The sequence below is a fragment of the Sceloporus occidentalis genome, unplaced genomic scaffold, assembly GCF_023333645.1.
Source record: "Sceloporus occidentalis isolate IW3139 unplaced genomic scaffold, rSceOcc1.0.p SCAF_3, whole genome shotgun sequence".
NCBI classification, from domain to species: domain Eukaryota; kingdom Metazoa; phylum Chordata; class Lepidosauria; order Squamata; family Phrynosomatidae; genus Sceloporus; species Sceloporus occidentalis.
Genome location: NW_028316983.1, coordinates 49,304,206 through 49,321,969, shown reverse-complemented (window position 1 = coordinate 49,321,969; position 17,764 = coordinate 49,304,206).

Sequence of the window (17,764 nt, the reverse complement as noted above, 5' to 3'; positions counted from 1 at the left end):
AATTATTAGGAAAGAGAAATACCTCAGGTTTGGAAAGACTGGTTGAACCTCCCACTGTGAGCACATTGACTAATACCTTATTGGTTTAGCTGCCAGTTACAATGAAATAAATCAATGTTAATTTCATTGTATTACAACAGTATTGATTTCCCATTAAACAGCAGACAAAGCAGGTTATGGCTTTAAGAAAGCTCTTACAAGTTGAAACAGAAAGGATTTCTATGGAAATAAGGGGACCAGAATGAAATACTGTATTAGTGCAAATATTAGCATAGATGGAAATTCATTCAAAGAAGTTGTTCGAATTATCAAAAGTATATGCTTGGATTTTCTCTGAAATTGCAACTATGAATGATTGTGACATCTTAACTATAAGTTTTACTGTATTAATAATACCTGTGCAATGGTTTCAGGCTTTCTGATCTCATGTTTCTGTATACAGGGAATAATAATTCATTACGTTAAAGTATGCAAAGTATAGGTGCAGTACATTATTAAAACATATAGGTTCCACTTTCAGAGTTACATTGGGTTCAGGTACAAAATTAATTCTGATGTATAAGCCATTTGTGGAATCCAAGAATACAAATATTCACAGTGGGCATGTATATCCATCTTTGACAAATGAACACAGAGATAAGTTATTTGAACAACTTTCCAAATTTTCACATTATTTTTCACATGTTAATTTTTGTACAAAACCTGAAAATCAAGAAATATTTTTGGCGTTTGTACCTAAAATGTTGCAGATTAAGCAACACATTTGAGATGTCTGTGCCAAATGTGTTGACTTTTCTCCGTGTGATGTTAAAGGCATCCCACCTGTTTGCATACATGTGTAAGTTTAAACTGACAGTTTACCATTAAGACATTAAGTGCAGGATATACAAGTATAGTCACCATATCACATACCACATACATATAACACAGAACATACTTTTTTGTGGATTAAATGTTCTCACAAAATATCCTGCACACATGTTAGTTTTTTAAAAAATGGAATTTCATGTTTGAATGCTACAATTTATATTGCAGTGTAGATAAATGTTTAACATGGACCATATAGAGGCTAATGCTAAAATAAATTAACACAACCATCTCCTTGAAAACAGGCACATGTAGGTGTGATCATTTTCATATTTGTTGGGGAAGAAGTCCCAATGAACTTCCTGGAGCTTAGACTACATGGGATTTCAAAATGCACGATACAGGCTGGGATGAAAGTAGAGATGATCTTTGTTATCTGTCTGCCAAAAGATTTAGAATTGTGATGAGCTAGAAACTTATATTTAACAAGTCATACTACATGGGGCAATAGTGTATATGACATGGCTCTTCTTGTTGTATACCACTAATAATGTAGGCAATAGTTTCACAATTGAATCGTCTGTGTATGAAAAAGTCCTTTTTCTACAGAAACCTAGTAAGTCAAGGGTTCAGCAGTAGCCTTTTCTCTGAGATGTTAGATTTTTGATGGTGGAGGGGGGCAATTTCTTTTTTAAAAAATTGAACAAATTATCCTGTGCCTAGATTTTGTATACTCCCCACAGGTCTGTACTATATATGTATGTGTGTATGTTTTTTTCCCCCAAATGGATAAATCTGCTCTGAGAATCACCATGTTGAATTTAACAGGATATGACTGAGGGGCAGAGATAAGGCACTTCCAGCTTACTAACAGCTGGGCATCAAAATAGTACTATAACTCCAGGGAACTACAGCACTACTTTGATATACAAGACTTTGATGGTAGGCTATATGAATAGAGTAAAAGAAATCTATCCTTCTTCCTGCACCTAACCATCAGTGTCAAAGCAATACAGCACCAAAGTTAGTTGTCTTTCTCTGCTTGAATTTTCTCTCCCAAGCCCTGCAGGTTATCACTTCAAGTCACAGTGGGGTTTATTAGCTTTCAGTTGGTGCCTCTGATGTCCTTTTGATGTGAAATCCACACTCAGGTAAGTATGCTTGTTATAAATCAAATGACTGACACCACCACTACAAACATTTGGCTGAAAAACCCACAAATAAACAAACATGCTGAAAACCTCATCCTAGATACTTTGAGCAGAAATTAACAACCAGATAGTACTGACAGCCAGGGCTATGGTACGAATGGGTTGGCCCCATCTATCACTGATTTGATAAAAGAGAATGTAAAATTTTCTTACAAAGTGGAAAAGCCAGTGCATAAAAGGAAGGAAGAAATGCAACATCCTGTTGTAAGAAATCTATGATGAAGATATTGCAAAAGGATATACTCATTAAAGATGCTTGCACACAGAATGAGGAGAGAATCAAAGATTAACCAAGGAAAAATAGAGATGAAACAAAAACATAATTGGTGTGATGATGACGACAACAACAACAACAACAACAACAATAATAATGCCCAGTTGGCATCCTGTACCATTTTGCCTTTTTGTCAGTGTGAACAGCTAATTATATATTCCCTATTTTACAGCTGGTAAGCGTGCACTTATTATTCTTGCAAATCAGGGTCAGATGTATTATTAGGCAAAGTGATGTGATTACCACGAGATAAGAATGTAAATCTTTACTTGCTTCATTCTGTCACATATGGACAGATCAATGATTCCAACAGTTTTATTGTTGTGGGGTAAGAATATAATAGTTTTCATTTCTTTTAGAACTGCTTTCAATAATAATAATAATAATAATAATAATTTGTACAAAAATGTTTTGCACAAAAACCTGAGGTTTGTACAAAAGTAATATCGTTGCATAAATAACAGCATCTTTTGGTCTAAATGCATTGAGATTTTGAACAAAAATGGGGAAGAGGGTTGCAAACTTTTTTTTTTTACAGAAACCTCTTGAAATGCGAAAATATTTTGAAGAGTTTTTCATTTTTCTGACAGGATGCTTGGATTTGCCAATTCTCACTGAGGTTGAAAAATTTATTAGCATTAGTTACATCCTGACTTTATATTTGGGGTGTTATAAAAGGAAAGGAAATTGTTAGGAGTGTTATATTTTTACTATTAGTGAGAGGAAGAAACACTTCTGAGATTTTTCTGTTGCAAATACTAAAAGAATTTGATAAGCCTTGGGCACTATGTAAATTGATCTGGGAGGTGCATTATTTGCCCCTCTGGCTCAAGCAGAAAAATGGGACTAGCCCTGACAAAAGAAAAAGGAAAACTCTAAAGGCAGATTAAGCAGACAGTCTAAGTATTACTCTCTCATAGCAAATGGGCCTAGCAAATACATAATACTCTTTGGTTTGATTTGGCAAGGAAAGTCCCAGTTTTTCCTCTCTTGACCCATTTTTTCAGCTGCTTTTAACTTTCCCAGTTTCTCTTCTTCCTCCTTTGTCCCCAGCTTTCTTCCATTGGTGCAAACTGAGCTCAAAATCAAAAGTAGTTTGCACTCCATTAACTCAATGGGTGGAGGATGAAGAAATGAGAGTTAAGGTGGCATTCTGCCATTCCCAGTTGGCTCAGGTAAAAGCAAATTGCTGCAGTATCTCCTAGCTTGTGTGTTCTTCAGCATTAATAACTTTTTCCATTGTGACCACACTCTGATGTTGCCTAGCTGTACATGTTCCAGCTTTCAATTGTGGAATGTTGGCAGGTGTGTTTTATTTGGGAAATGACATGGAGAGAGGATCTTTTCAGACAGTTGTTAGTTTTAATGATCCAGCAGAATCAGAAACCATACTTTGGTCGCTGCGTGTTCTAAAAAGCCATAGTTTAAAGCAAGGTCATTTTGAGCGGCTTTGAATGAAGGAACACATGTATATGCAAACAGGAGGAGCTTCTTTTAATTTCCTATTGTAATTGTCCCAGCACAGAAACAGTCGGCAGACAAGGGACTGAACAACCGAAGATTCATGTGTGTAGCAATAACCAGTATTCTCATGTTTCAGTAGAGAAGTCTGGGCCTGGGAAAGGGGGATGCATTTTAGTTTGAGACAAGGGAGATTATCACACCAGGGCTGATTCAACAATAATCACAGTAATGAAAACAAAAAACAGTAGCACTATAGCGCTCAGTAGTTTCACACACTCTTGCTTTTGCACAATTCTGAAACTTAAAAGCCAAAGAATAGAGTGATTGCTTTTCACAGATACCTGTAAATTAATAATTAGTACAATGGTATTGATCATTTTGTGCCTGCATCCTTGCCTCCCATAGTCCCTTTAAACCCAGGTTGCTTGTTTATTACAGGTCCCTTCTAAATGTGCTAAATGTGTTGTAAAACGTGCTGCATCTCAAAAATCAGCATCAGAAAAATTATCTTTTTTCTTTTGCTTTAGCAAACCTCCACCTCCATTTCCCCCACTTTTATTTCTGCTCCCCAGCCAAGTGGAAGGGAAGAGGGGGGAAATCAAGGCAGTGGCAGAAAATATATAAGAGCAAAGACTGTAAATAAAAGGGACACTATAACATTGCAACAACAAAGGTGTTTTAAAACGAGTGAACAGTTCCTTTAAAGTCTAAAGATCCCAGCTTGCTTCCTGCAGTCCCTGTAAATTTTAAAGACCTTGTGTTGCTTCTTGCAGCCCATTTAAATTTTAAAGTTCCCACATTGCTTCCCCAATAGTGTGAATGAAATGTGATTAGCTTTCGCACACTGCCAATAGTGCTTCAATCATGCTATTGAGAAGCCATTCACGGAAATTCCCCATGAATGGTTGAACATTGCTGGTTATTCCCAGGAGAAGTCTCAGTTGAACACAACTTTGTCTGAAAATCTTTGATGTGATTGCACGATTACCCCAGCATTTTCCTTCCCCACTTTCCCCCGTTTGATAATCTCCAAGCAGAGAAGTTTCTGATTTTGTCATTACTGAAAGGCAAAACGTGAGAATTGTGCCTGTAATGTGAGGTTAATTCTTCTGCCATTCCCAGCTTCCTTCTACAACCCTTGGATCATCACTTTCTTCCATTTCCTTCTTCCTGCTTTCTTACTTTTTGCACACCTCCTGCACACACACACAGAGTTGCCTTTAAATGTGTTTGCCTCAGTAATTAAAACCTTTATTCTTTCCAAATGAATTTTAACCTTCTAAATCCCTGTTGTTAGTTAAACCTTTTCATCGCAAGTTTTGATCTGACCTTTCAGAATTCATTCTGTATATTTTTCAGTAAATTAATGATTAACTAAATAATTGCTTGCTAATCCCCTAGTCACCTTAACCTTTATGGCACTAATTTTCAGGAGAATTCTGAACTCTCCATTAAAATATCCCTACAAACATCCCTAAAGGCACCAGATCCCATCTGATCTTGGAAGCTAAGCAATGTCAACTCTGGTTAGTACTTGGATGAGAGACTACCAAGGAATACCAGGTGCTGTAGGCTATATTTCAGAGGAAGGAACTGGCTAAACCACCTGTGAGTATTCATTGCCTATGAAAACCCTGTGAAATCCATGGGGTCACCATAAGTTTACAGGTGGCTTGAAGGCACTCAATCACAGATTTCAAGGCCTGATTTTCAGGGAAGCCTGCACATTTGCTATCATATATTCATCAGGATGTGTCCAGTGTATTTCATCTGTTCTGAAAATTATCCTCAACATATCTTTTTTACTTTCTAACGTAAGGCCCCTTATATCTATTAATCATCTATAAGGAACTGCCCTCCAATTTCACTAGAATTTCATAGGACTATGGAAGTTGGAAGGTAACCTCTGTGGTAGAAAAATGACAGTGAAATATTTATGCTAAGAGTTAAATCAGGCAGTTTCACAGAGACCAGAATTCAGATAAATAATTATGAGCTTGATCGAGACTGATAAAGCAACCAAATTGAAGTGACTGGTTTATTGACTCTTTGAGTGCCACTTTTAATAGGTTTTTCCAAAGTAAATTGCATGGAGTCTTTCACCCACTGTGAAACTGTGGCAGCATCCTTGAAAATATGTTTCGATACCAAGATCAGTATTTGCCTTTGAAAGAAGTAAAATAAGAGGGATGATTATTGATACCTTTCCCCCCATTAATTGTTAGTGTTGAACCAGTAATCTGCTCTGATAACTATAAAGTGAAAAGAAAAAGAACTGCATACTAACCTTCCAAATCAAATATACTCACAGCAGAATCGTGAATACATCCTTAAAATAGCAATGTTACCATTCATATACTTCTCCTTGTACACAGATATGAGCATCAGATATCAGAGAATATTACAACCTAGAGATATAATCTACAAGTGAATTCTTAAATTTCTTCACATCTTCCTTTTGTGAGAAAACAAAATACAGTCATCCCTCCATATCCATGAATTCTTTATCCACAGATTCAATGTTTGACATTATTAAAAGAAAATACAAATTCAAAAAAGCAAACCTTGATTTTTCATTTTTATATAAAGGGCATCATTTTACTACCCACTGCATATAGTGGGACTTGAGCATCCACAGGTTTTTGTATTCACAGGAGCCAAACCCCAACAGATCACAAGAGCCCACTTTAACAGTTAAATATTTCCATTTAATAGCTCTCTCTCTCCCCATCTATCTATCATCTTGTTGTACTTTAAAGACTAACACCCACTCAGTCACCCATCCATCCAAATACACACACACCACACCCCAATACTTTCATGGACTGCATTAAATGTTGTCCGAATCCAAGATTCAAATCTCCACTTAGCACAGAAACATGCTCTTTAACACAACCTCTGTCACACTATCCAAATTCACAGGATTATTGCAAAAACGGAAAATTGGGGAAGAAACCTAGGATATTGACACTCCCAAATTGTTAATATTTGAAATAGTTTATTGTTTATTATAATCATATACATGTTGTCTTTTAGAATTAATTAATGTTAATATATTTAATAAATCAATTTCACAATTTTTGATGTGGAATAGATTCCAATTAAATAGGGCTCAATATGCTATGTTGGTATGGAGGGAAAAATAGTTGTGGGGGAGGGCTGGTAGTAGAAGTGGTGTCCACAGAAAAACGGAAAGAACGGAATGATTTGCTCTTGGATGTATTCAACATTAAATTGTAAGCACACACAGAGAGAATGAGATAGTATTTTAACCATAAGGAATTTCTCAAGTGCCATTAAGGAATTATCACATATGCTCTAGAATGTATAATTCCACCACTACTCCCTCATCCCTACTAAATGGTGCCCCTGTATTTGTTCCCATGTAACTGTGTATAGGAAGGTAGTCTGAACACAGCATTCTAGGGAATGCTAAATTATAGAAGTGGATTTTTTACATCACAATCAAATTTTGAACAAATTGTTGTTTGAATACTTCATTATGTTGTCCTTAAGTAAATAAGACCTGATACAGACCAGCACTTTGTGCCAGCCTGTGGACAGAGTTAGAGTGCAGCATCCACATACTCAATGCCCTAACTCCACTCTTAGGGTGCCATTTTGGTGTGCACTGATCTACATGGCGTACACCATGATGATGCAGCACTGAAGGGGTGTCATAAAGCCATGCTGCCATGGCTATAGTATCCCTTGGAGAGTGCAAAAAGGAGCTGCTTTTGCGGCTCCTTTTTGCACTTTCCAGAGGCCAGATCAGGGCTGTGGTGTGAGGTTGCCGTGGCCCCTATCTGGCCAGTAACTGCCTTTGCGGCAGTCTGTATAGCCCCTAAGTAAGTAATTTGACATTTTAGCATAAACAACAGATTCCTATACATATCCTCTCAGAAGTAAATCAATTATTTTGCTTCCAGGTAAGCTCAAATATCTTCAATGGGGCTAACTTCCAGATAATTGTGTATAAGATTCTGGCCTAAATATAGTAAAGCTGAATACTTATAAGAAGCACCTTCAAGCAATAAATGGAATCCAGCATATTTTCAATAAGAAATCCCAATGTCTATTTTATCTTCAGTTCTGAGGAATTGCGTCTAAGGACATTGAGTATCTTAAATACCAGTTCTTCCATACTGATATTGTTATATCTTGATTTGCTCCAGTGCACATTTTTTTTGTTATTTGATGAATTACCCATACTCAACAATCATCACACTACTCTGCATTCGTTTTAAGAAGATGACTGAGCATGTGTATCAACTGTGAGATTCTGTGGGTAGAGATGAGGCCATTAGTCTATGTGCTTTGATGATGAGGAAGAACTGTATTTTAACTTGGGACTCTCTAATGGCATAGTAGTATTTTGAGCTTGCTAGATTTTGTAATTGCTACTGCAATTTTTAATGTAAAGTTTTTGCTGTTTTTATCGTGTCTTATATTGTATTGGTATGCTGTACTGGCATGTGTATGTAATCCGCCTTGATCATTGGAAAGGCGGGCTAGAAATAAATATTTTATTATTTATTATTATTATATGCTCATGTGTTTTGGGTTATCACTTGATGAAATATTTAGAGCAGGGTTCTCAAAATATAATATGACATGTGATTATGGGTTTGGTTTTTTTCATTCTCTATGGCCTAACTTCAGTTGCTAATATGGCATAACTTGAATTAGTAATCTTAATTAAAGTAGACTCAATTGAATCAATTGCTAAATGGTAAGTCAACATTTATGTAATTCCCATTGATTCAACAGATCCACTCCAGATGGGATTAGCAATTGGATTTAATACTTTGTGTTTGATATTGAGCTTTTAGGAGTGCTAGTATGTATAACATTTTACCTTCAGCTTTCAACATGATAGCAATCTGGGTCCCCTACAAATTGCGTTATTTATATCTTATTGGGGTAGGAGGGAGGGTGGGTGGGTGTGCATTTATTTCATAATTGATAGGGATGATGAAGGAAAACATTTATATTCAATATGATTTTTAATAAACGATTTACATTTATTATAGTAAACATAATAATATCAATTATTTCTTGTTTTCTGCTGCTCCAGAGAACAGGTCCCAGATGCAAGCTACAGGAAAATAGATTCCACCTCAACATTAGGAGGAACTTCCTGACAGTAAGGGCTGTTCGACAGTGGAACAAATTTCCCTCAGAATGTAGTGGAGTCTCACTAGAGGTCTTTAAGCAGAGGCTGGATGGCCATCTGTCGGGGATGCTTTGATTGAGAGTTCCTGCATGGCAGGGGGTTGGACTGGATGGCCCTTGTGGTCTCTTCCAGCTCTATGGTTCTATGTTTCTACGATTTTATGAATTCCAGTAATTGAAGAAAAATTAACATCTCTTCATCATTCTCTCCTAATGACTTTGCTAATTATTTCATCTCTAAGATCACCACTATTCGCTCTGAGATAGTCCCTCCCGATTCTTCTTCTGCTCATAATCTTCTATCGCCCTCACCTAACAAATTTTCTGTGTTTCCTCCTGCCTCTTTGGATGAACTCTCTACACTTCTGAACTGTTGCAAACCTGCAACTTGTTCTCTTGACCCAATTCCTACTCGTCTTCTAATCTCTATAGCTCCTTCTTTTCTGCCCTTGCTTCTCCATATCTTCAATCTCTCTCCCTCTACAGGCTCCTTCCCTTCGGACTTCAAACATGCTCTCATTTCTCCTATTCTGAAAAAACCTTCTCTTGACTCCTCCTCTTTGTCTAGCTATTGTCCTATTTCTCTTCTTCCCTTTCTTTCTAAGGTTTTGGAACAGGTTGTTTATTCTCGCTGTCTTGAGTTTCTTGAAGCCAACTCCATTCTTGATCCCTTTCAGTCTGGTTTCCGCCCTAGGCATTCCACAGAGACAGCTCTCACTAAGATCTCCAATGACCTTTTACAGGCCAAGGCTAATGGCCTTTACTCTGTCCTCATCCTTCTTGATCTGTCTGCAGCCTTTGACACTGTTGATCACTGTCTCCTAGTTGACATACTTTCTGACCTTGGGTTCTCAGACTCTGTTCTTGACTGGTTTCGATCTTATTTGTCAGACAGATCTTTTGCAGTGGTTGCAGGTGGTCAGACTTCTTCTCCTGTTCCCCTATCTGTTGGAGTTCCCCAGGGCTCTGTTCTGGGTCCCCTTCTGTTTTCTCTCTACACACTGTCCTTAGGTAAACTCATTAGCTCTTTTGGTTTTTCCTACCATCTGTATGCCAATGACACCCAGTTGTATCTTTCCACCCCCGACCTTTCTCCAAGGCTTGAACAGCAAGTTTCATCATGTCTCACAGCTGTCTCGCAGTGGATGCACCATCGGCGTTTGAAGCTCAACATGTCCAAGACGGAGCTTCTTGTCTTTCCTCCTAAGCCCACCCTTCAACACTCCTTTTCTGTCTCTGTGGACAACATTTCTATTCAACTAGTCCAGCAAGCCCGCAGTCTTAGTTTCATCTTTGATTCTTCTCTGTCATGTATCCCTCAGATCCAGACCACAGCCAAGGCTTGTCGATTCTTTTTGTACAATATTGCTAAAATCTGACCATATCTCTCCCCTCTAATGCCAAGATTCTGGTCCATGCCTTAGTGGTCTCACGACTTGATTACTGTAACATCCTCCTGGCTGGGCTTCCTCTTTCTCACCTCCGTCCTTTAATCTCTGTCCAGTATTCAGCTGCACGCATTATCACATCCGCCCACCGCTCTGACCACATCTCTCCTGTGTTGGCATCCCTTCACTGGCTCCCCCTCCCTTTCAGTACAAGCTCCTGCTATCGACGTTTAAAGCCCTCCATGGGCTGGCCCCTCCTTACTTATCAGACCTTCTTTCTCCTCACCTTCCCACCAGGGCTCTCCGTTCTGGTAGTCAAGGTCTGCTGTCCCAGCCCAGGATTTCCTCTGCCCCATCTCGGATTCACCCCTTTTCACTTGCTGCCCCTCACTCCTGGAACCTTCTTCCCATGCGAGCAAGGGCCATCACTTCTTTAACCAGCTTCAAAACAGAGTTGAAGACCATCCTGTTCAGAGAAGCGTTCCCAGGCATTGCATAATTGTCACTTGCTATTTGATGTTCTTTTGATGCCTGTTTTATCAAACCATTTCCTGTATTGCTATGTACTTTATATGTATTAGCCTACTAGCCCCACCACCTTTCCCTTCTCCTTTTATGTCATGTCTTTTTAGATTGTAAGCCTGAGGGCAGGGAACTGTCTAATTAAAATGATTGTATGTACAATGCTGTGTATTATTATTAACCTTTATTATTAAATAAAGGTTAATAATAATAATAATAATAATAGTAATAACAACAAAGTAGCCCATTACATTTTAGATAAATGTGTATTAAGCATACTTTTAAATCTTTCAGAACCAAATTTCCTTTCAGTAATGTTTGTATCCAAATTCGAACAGCATATTATGCATATAATTAGAGATTTACAAATATATTCAGCAATTCATCCAGTCATTGCACCTTGGGTGGAAGTGGTCACATCCTCCTGGGATTCATTATACAGAGGAGAGAGAAAACTGAATACAGTTGGATGCACTGTCTGGACATGACCACTTTTAATAACCTTAAGAAAATAATGGGTGAGATTCTATGGTCAGACATCTTCAGAGAGAAGAGAATTAATGACAGATGGGTCTTTCTTAAAAGTGAGATACTGAGGGCACTATTGCCAACAATTCCATCAGAAAGAAAATAGAAAACACCTAAAGAAACCAGCAAGAAAATGTTTTGAGCTAAGCTATGATTAAAATGAAGCAGTTATAAGAAATGGAAGAAGAATGAGGTCACCAAATGTACACATATTTGTAAATGTTTTTAGATATTTGTAAGGATCAAGTCAGGATGGCTAAACCTCAGAATAAAGTCAAGATTGCAAGAAAAGCTTTAAAAAAATTAAAAAGCTGTGGGTGGGGTGTGGCTATATCCAGAGAACAAGGTAGAATAAGGAAGTAAGTATGTTGCCTGGAAGAAATAGAGAATGACCAATGGGTGACACGGAAAACACAAAACTGCTCAACTATTTTGTCTCTTTTTTCTGCCTAAACAAAAGTAGTGCTCAGTCTGATGAAGACAAAATTAACTATGCATCCAAGGAATGTACTAAAGAAATTTGTTAATCTGATCTCAGAGCCTCCACCTGTATTTGCTTAAAATTCTTGGAGAATGGGCAAAGGTCATGCAGACTGGTGCTGGATGGTGTTGTCACAGTCTCCAAAAATGGGAAGAAGAGGTTCTGGGCAAAAAAAGCCAGTGCAGTTCTGGCCTTCATCATTAGAATTAAAGTGTTCACCTCAAGGGAAGTAATGGTACCATTACATTCTGCTTTGGTCTGACCTCACCTACAGTACAATGTCTACAGTACAATGTGGGCACCACAGTTTAAGAAGGATATTGACAGCCTGGAGCATGTTGAAAGAGGATATCAGCAAGATCTTCTTGGGAGAAAGGCAGAATATTAAATAATAAATAAATAAATACAAAGGTAAAGAGAGAACAAACCCCTGTGAACAATAGTTTGAGGTGTTGACCATCTTTATCCTGAAAAAAAGAAGATTAGCAGGTAACATGATAGCCTCCTTTAAATATCTGAAGGGCTATCATGTGGGAGACATAGAAAGACTGCCCAGGTGAGGTGACCTGTATATATCTCAGTTTAAATACAACTATTGGTGGACATGTCCAAGGGTTTTTCTATTATCCATTCTTATGCTTTTTATCTTGCTTTATCACACTTGGACTGGACAACATTTTAAAGGGAGGACTGTCCTTTGTAAAACAAAACACATTGCAAACTATCCCCAGCATCACCTTTCCAATATTCAAAGCAGCTAGTTAATAAAAAAGCAATTACTAATTACTAAATATGTACAAAACTGGAGGTCTTTGTCATGGATGACCCTCAGAAAAGTGTCCAGGAACATGCTACACCCTGTTGCTCTTCTATGTTCATCAAGTTTACATCAAAACCCTCATAAAATTCCAAGTATAATTTAAAGAGAACATATTTTCAATAATTAGTATTGTAGAAGTGGTTTGAGACCAGTAAACAACCAAGTCATTAGGAGCAAAGCCACTCCTATTATCTGCAAATCAATAGCTCATTAGGCTTCAGCGTGTTCACCTTGCAGCACCTCATAATGAGAAAATTTTACAGAAGACAAAGCAGGGCCAACAGATTCACAGTGATGCAGAGATGTTTGAGCTTCGCTCCTGACCTCCCATTAGCACTAATGGATATTACTGACCCTTCCGACTTTGCAGTAGAGTTTTGTTCTTCATCTCTCCCTATAAACCCACTTTTTCAACATCTTCTGCAGACCATTGTAAATATAAGTTGATTTATTCTTTAGCATCTAGTTCAGTGCCTTGTAGTTTCCTGCAAAAAGAACCTTACATTTTTCACTATCCAGGAAAGCTATCTTAGCAACTGGGAAGTACTGAGCAGGCAGCCAGGAGGGAAGCTATTTCTTTGATCTCCATCACAGACTCTGAAGTGTTTTCATTTTTCAAAATGTATGCCCTCATTTCTCACAATCAATGAGATCTTTGCAGACTGTTTATGAAAATTTTACAGAAACCTGATTATACCCCACCCATTCCAGAAAATTAAATTTAAAAATATCTTTAAATTAGATTAGCTTAAGTGCACATCTTCAGGAAATTACCACCATTTTAGTGGAGCAGGAGAAGTACAGCTTTCATAATTGAAAACAAATAGGATTTGCACTAAACAAACAGAGGCATGAGCAAAGAAGTCAATTTGCCTGGTTATAGACTGCATGAGAGAAGTCAGGACTCAGGTGTCCCACTTACTTTCCAAATAATGTGGGTACAACAAAAAATCATATTGGACATGGAGGTTCATGAGACCACTACTTTTAACATGGTAGGAGAAAGGATGTAGTCACACATGAGCACACAATGCAGCAATCTAGCAACCAGACAGACATCAGCCATTGTTGTTTTGTCAATGTCAACACTGAGTTGTGGGTGCCTGAAGTCAGCAATGGTGATTTCCCTCCAAGGAAATAGAGGCAAGTAATTCAACTGTGCTTCATAGACTTGATGTTAAGTATTGCTATCTTAGCATAAACAAATGAAGCAGTGTAAGACAACCAGATAATACCTGCTTAGTACAAAGAATGTTCTCTTTACACTTTAAATCCTGTTTCCAGTTTCCATTTAATGACATTTAAACAAGAAAATTTGTTACAATGTTTCATGATACTGAAATAGTCAAGAGGTATCATATTGTTAACAGTTTTAATTGTTATCATGATAATTAAATTTATGTCCTCCCTTTCTTCCACCCCTAACTGGAGCCAGACTTGCTTAGCTTCAACAAAGTGGCTGTTTAATCTATCTTTGGTTCAGACCCTAGGACCAACCAGAAACAAAAGGTGCTGATGGAGCTTCAGCATCACAGTTATGTCTGATGATGCCACCCTCCAAACCCCTATCTTTTCAGTATGACAGCACAGAAGCTGAAAGATTTCCAATAGGCTTCAGATTAGGGTGCTAGGAAATAACATCTCCAGCATTCTTTCAGTTACAAGTTGTATAACAGACAATTGGAGAGACCCTTTGGGTCTTGCTACATCTAATGGTCTCAATGTGTTCTATGACTCAACAGGCAGTGTTAGGCAGGGCCTTAGTAATGCTTCATCTAGGACATTGCCAGGGTGAACTACCACTTGGGTGGTCATGTTCAATCATTAATCACTGCAAATGTGAATCACCAGCTGGACCTACAATCTAATAAGTACTGAGCAGGAGGCCATCCATTTTTTATTAGTATTATTTCTGACTGACTGACATTTGAACAGAAAATTCTGCAAGGAAATAACCAAGTCTCAGTTCTGACCAAGTGGGGCTCTCATCCCTGAATTGTGATCAAGGTGTTATATCCCATTACAGAATGCACCACATTTTCCCAGCTTCCAATTAAGAGATGAAAGTTGCACAAAGTAAGGAAGCTGGGCAAGTGAGCATAAGAGACATGATATTTTGGTGAGAATATCACAATACTGGAATTTTTGCCTAACTGTAAATTTTCACACTTCCTCTTTTGTCTTTTTTTCCTCCAGAAACTGACGACACAGTGTAAAACCTACAACATGGTTGCCAGTTCTAAATGTGTAATATATTTTATCCTGCTGTTATATTTTTTAAAGTATCAATTATATCAAGTTCTTTGTTCCTGCTACCAGAAAGTTATTATCATATTTGTACATGCTGTTTAAATAATGGCCATATGCCATTCTTTAGCAGGACAAGGGGATAAATCATCATATTATTTTTTTTAAAAAAAATAGCTAAATTCCTTCTCATATTATTTTGGATTAAATATTTTTGCAATTTCTGCTTTTGTTATTTCTGTGTGTGTGTGTGTGTATAGCACATGTACATATCACCAAAATGGAAGCAAAGTGCCTGATTCAATTTTAGCTGAAGATGGCAAAGTGGAAGAAATGCAGCAGAAATGAATTAAATATGTCAGTGTAGATTAAATGAAGTTGACGCTGCTGAAATAAAATGAATCTGGGCACTGACAGCAGAAACAAAATTGTGGAAAATCCTCTGCCTGCCTGCCTGCCTGCCTTTTCTTTCTATGCTTCATTTTTGGTGAATAACACGTCACTATTATATGCCTTTGGCTCCAGTCCTTTACACATCTGGGAATGTCCTTGCAAAGAAAACTAGAGAGTTGCATAGTGAAGCTGCAATTCTAAGCACACTTAACTGGGAGTAAGCGTCATTGAACTAACTAGGACTTATTTTGTGTAAACATGCAAAAGCTGAAGCTGCAAAGTTACAGTCCTAAGTACATTTAGACGCAAGTAAATTCCACTGAAAGGTCTCATATTCACATTCTGATGATAGACTTGGAACAAATGATGCCATTTATATGGAATTTCACTAAGTTTTAAGATTGTTCTTAGAGTCATTAAACCATACTACTGGGAAACAACTAAATTTTGATGCCTTGTTGGGACTTTTAAAAACATTAGCATGGAAAGCTATTGTGATTTTTGTTCTTAATGTTGTCAGTGGAGAGAGGGAAAATCAGTAATCAAGTTTAATTCTTGGATGCCTCCTTTGCTATCATATGCCCCTCTGTGATATTACCTTATTACAATGGCTACAGGTTACTTTATTGGAGTTATTAATAAAGAGAAAAGGCACCATATTAAAGCATGGCATGAACAAGTGTTTCTGCCTTTATGCAGATTTTTAGAATATTGTACTATGTGGACTCTAATCAGTATCTTAAAAATGAAGAGGAATATGTAGCTGCAAAAATGCAGTTTGAGTCATATTAAATGAACACGTGGTTTACCTTAGTTTAACTCCAGATTGGAAGTTATAACTGAATTGTGACTAGAACCTCACTAAATTAGGTCTCAGTTCTTATAAAGAAGAAAATCACTAGACCCTTCATTAAATCAATTAATTAGGAATTTATAGAAGAAAACATAGACCACTCAATATGAGAAAACACATCTCTTCTCATGTTGGAGCATTAAGACACTTGTGAAAATCCCAGACTGAACCAAACTCCTTCAAAAGACAAGCATAAGTTATAAAGTGAAGGGTGAATCAGATTCTTCCCAACATTCAAATAATATTTGAAAGGGCGTGGATGTTGTGTCTTTGTGAAAATGATACATTTTCTTAAAGGTTCTTCATATAAGAAGAGTACCTGGGATGGAAAAGCCAAAAATGGATCTACTTTTCATTCTGACAGGTGTAACTTCTAATCCCAGGGAATGGGTTTATCACGATTCTCTAACCACTGTGCTTTTGGAAAGGAAATTGAAACAGTAAAGCAGAATTGTCCTGCTGTGCTGTTTGTTAGTCCTGTGTCTTAAGGGGAGGATTTTTAAAAGGATGTGGTAGAGTAGTTTCTGTATTCCTTTGCTCAGTAGCTTCTGTATTCCTATAAAGAATAAACTTTCTTGTTCTTATAATAAATAGTTTAATGCTGATTTCCTTTTGCCATTGTTTTCATGAACATGTTGGTGATTAATTAGTAGATTAACTTTTTAATAGCTAAATCACACCCTTCCCCACTCTGTTCTGGCCCTAGTTGCATACATTCTACACATGCCAGGGATGTATAGCCTATGGTTTCACAGCCTCATGCACAGTCCCACTATCACATCTGTATTTATCTTAGTCTGTGTCATGGAATGAAACTCACCTTCCCAATTACTTTCCTGGATGGCAGGCCAATGGGTCTTTTTGACTCCACTGCTGCCACCAATTATGTGAAGGTGATCTTCACAATCCCACGAATTCTTCACCATGAGACTTGAACTTGGGGTTTTCTTAAGTGTCTCCTGCACTATAACTCTCTTCAGATGCCAGCACTCCGAGTTTCAAATTTCTCCCCAGCTTGGCACAAACTTTGACAGCCACACATCTACTATCTAATGTGTCCCTAAACCTAAAAGACTTTTCTCATTGTTGGTAGCATTTTAATGTGTTTCTGAAATTGCTTCAGACAGCTGCTTGTTGAAAGAAAGTAATAAATTTATTTACAAGTCATGCTGAATACAGTATCTCTTTTAGTAGATGGTGTTCACAATGGATACCGTGTATAAATACTTTATTAGTCACAACACACTTTGACAGTTTCTTTGGCTTGTCTTTGTAATTGGTTCTTTATAGCTATATATATGTTCCACTCATCACCAAATACTATGTCTCCCACAAGACACTACAACAATTTAATTAAGGACACTCTTTATCCCTTTCTTATGTACCTAAAACCCTTTCTAACTGCCCTCACAGCAGCCTAACATAGTCTCAACAGTTCTTCACTCCTCAGGGCACAATAAACATCCACAACTTTCAAAGGTGCTCCTCCTTCTTATAGTCTCACTCCTGGGAGCAGCTTCCAACTTTTCCTGGCTTCGCTCCCATTGGCTAGATGTCATCACCTGCTCTGGATGAGCTCAGAAGGAGGCACAATGTAGGAC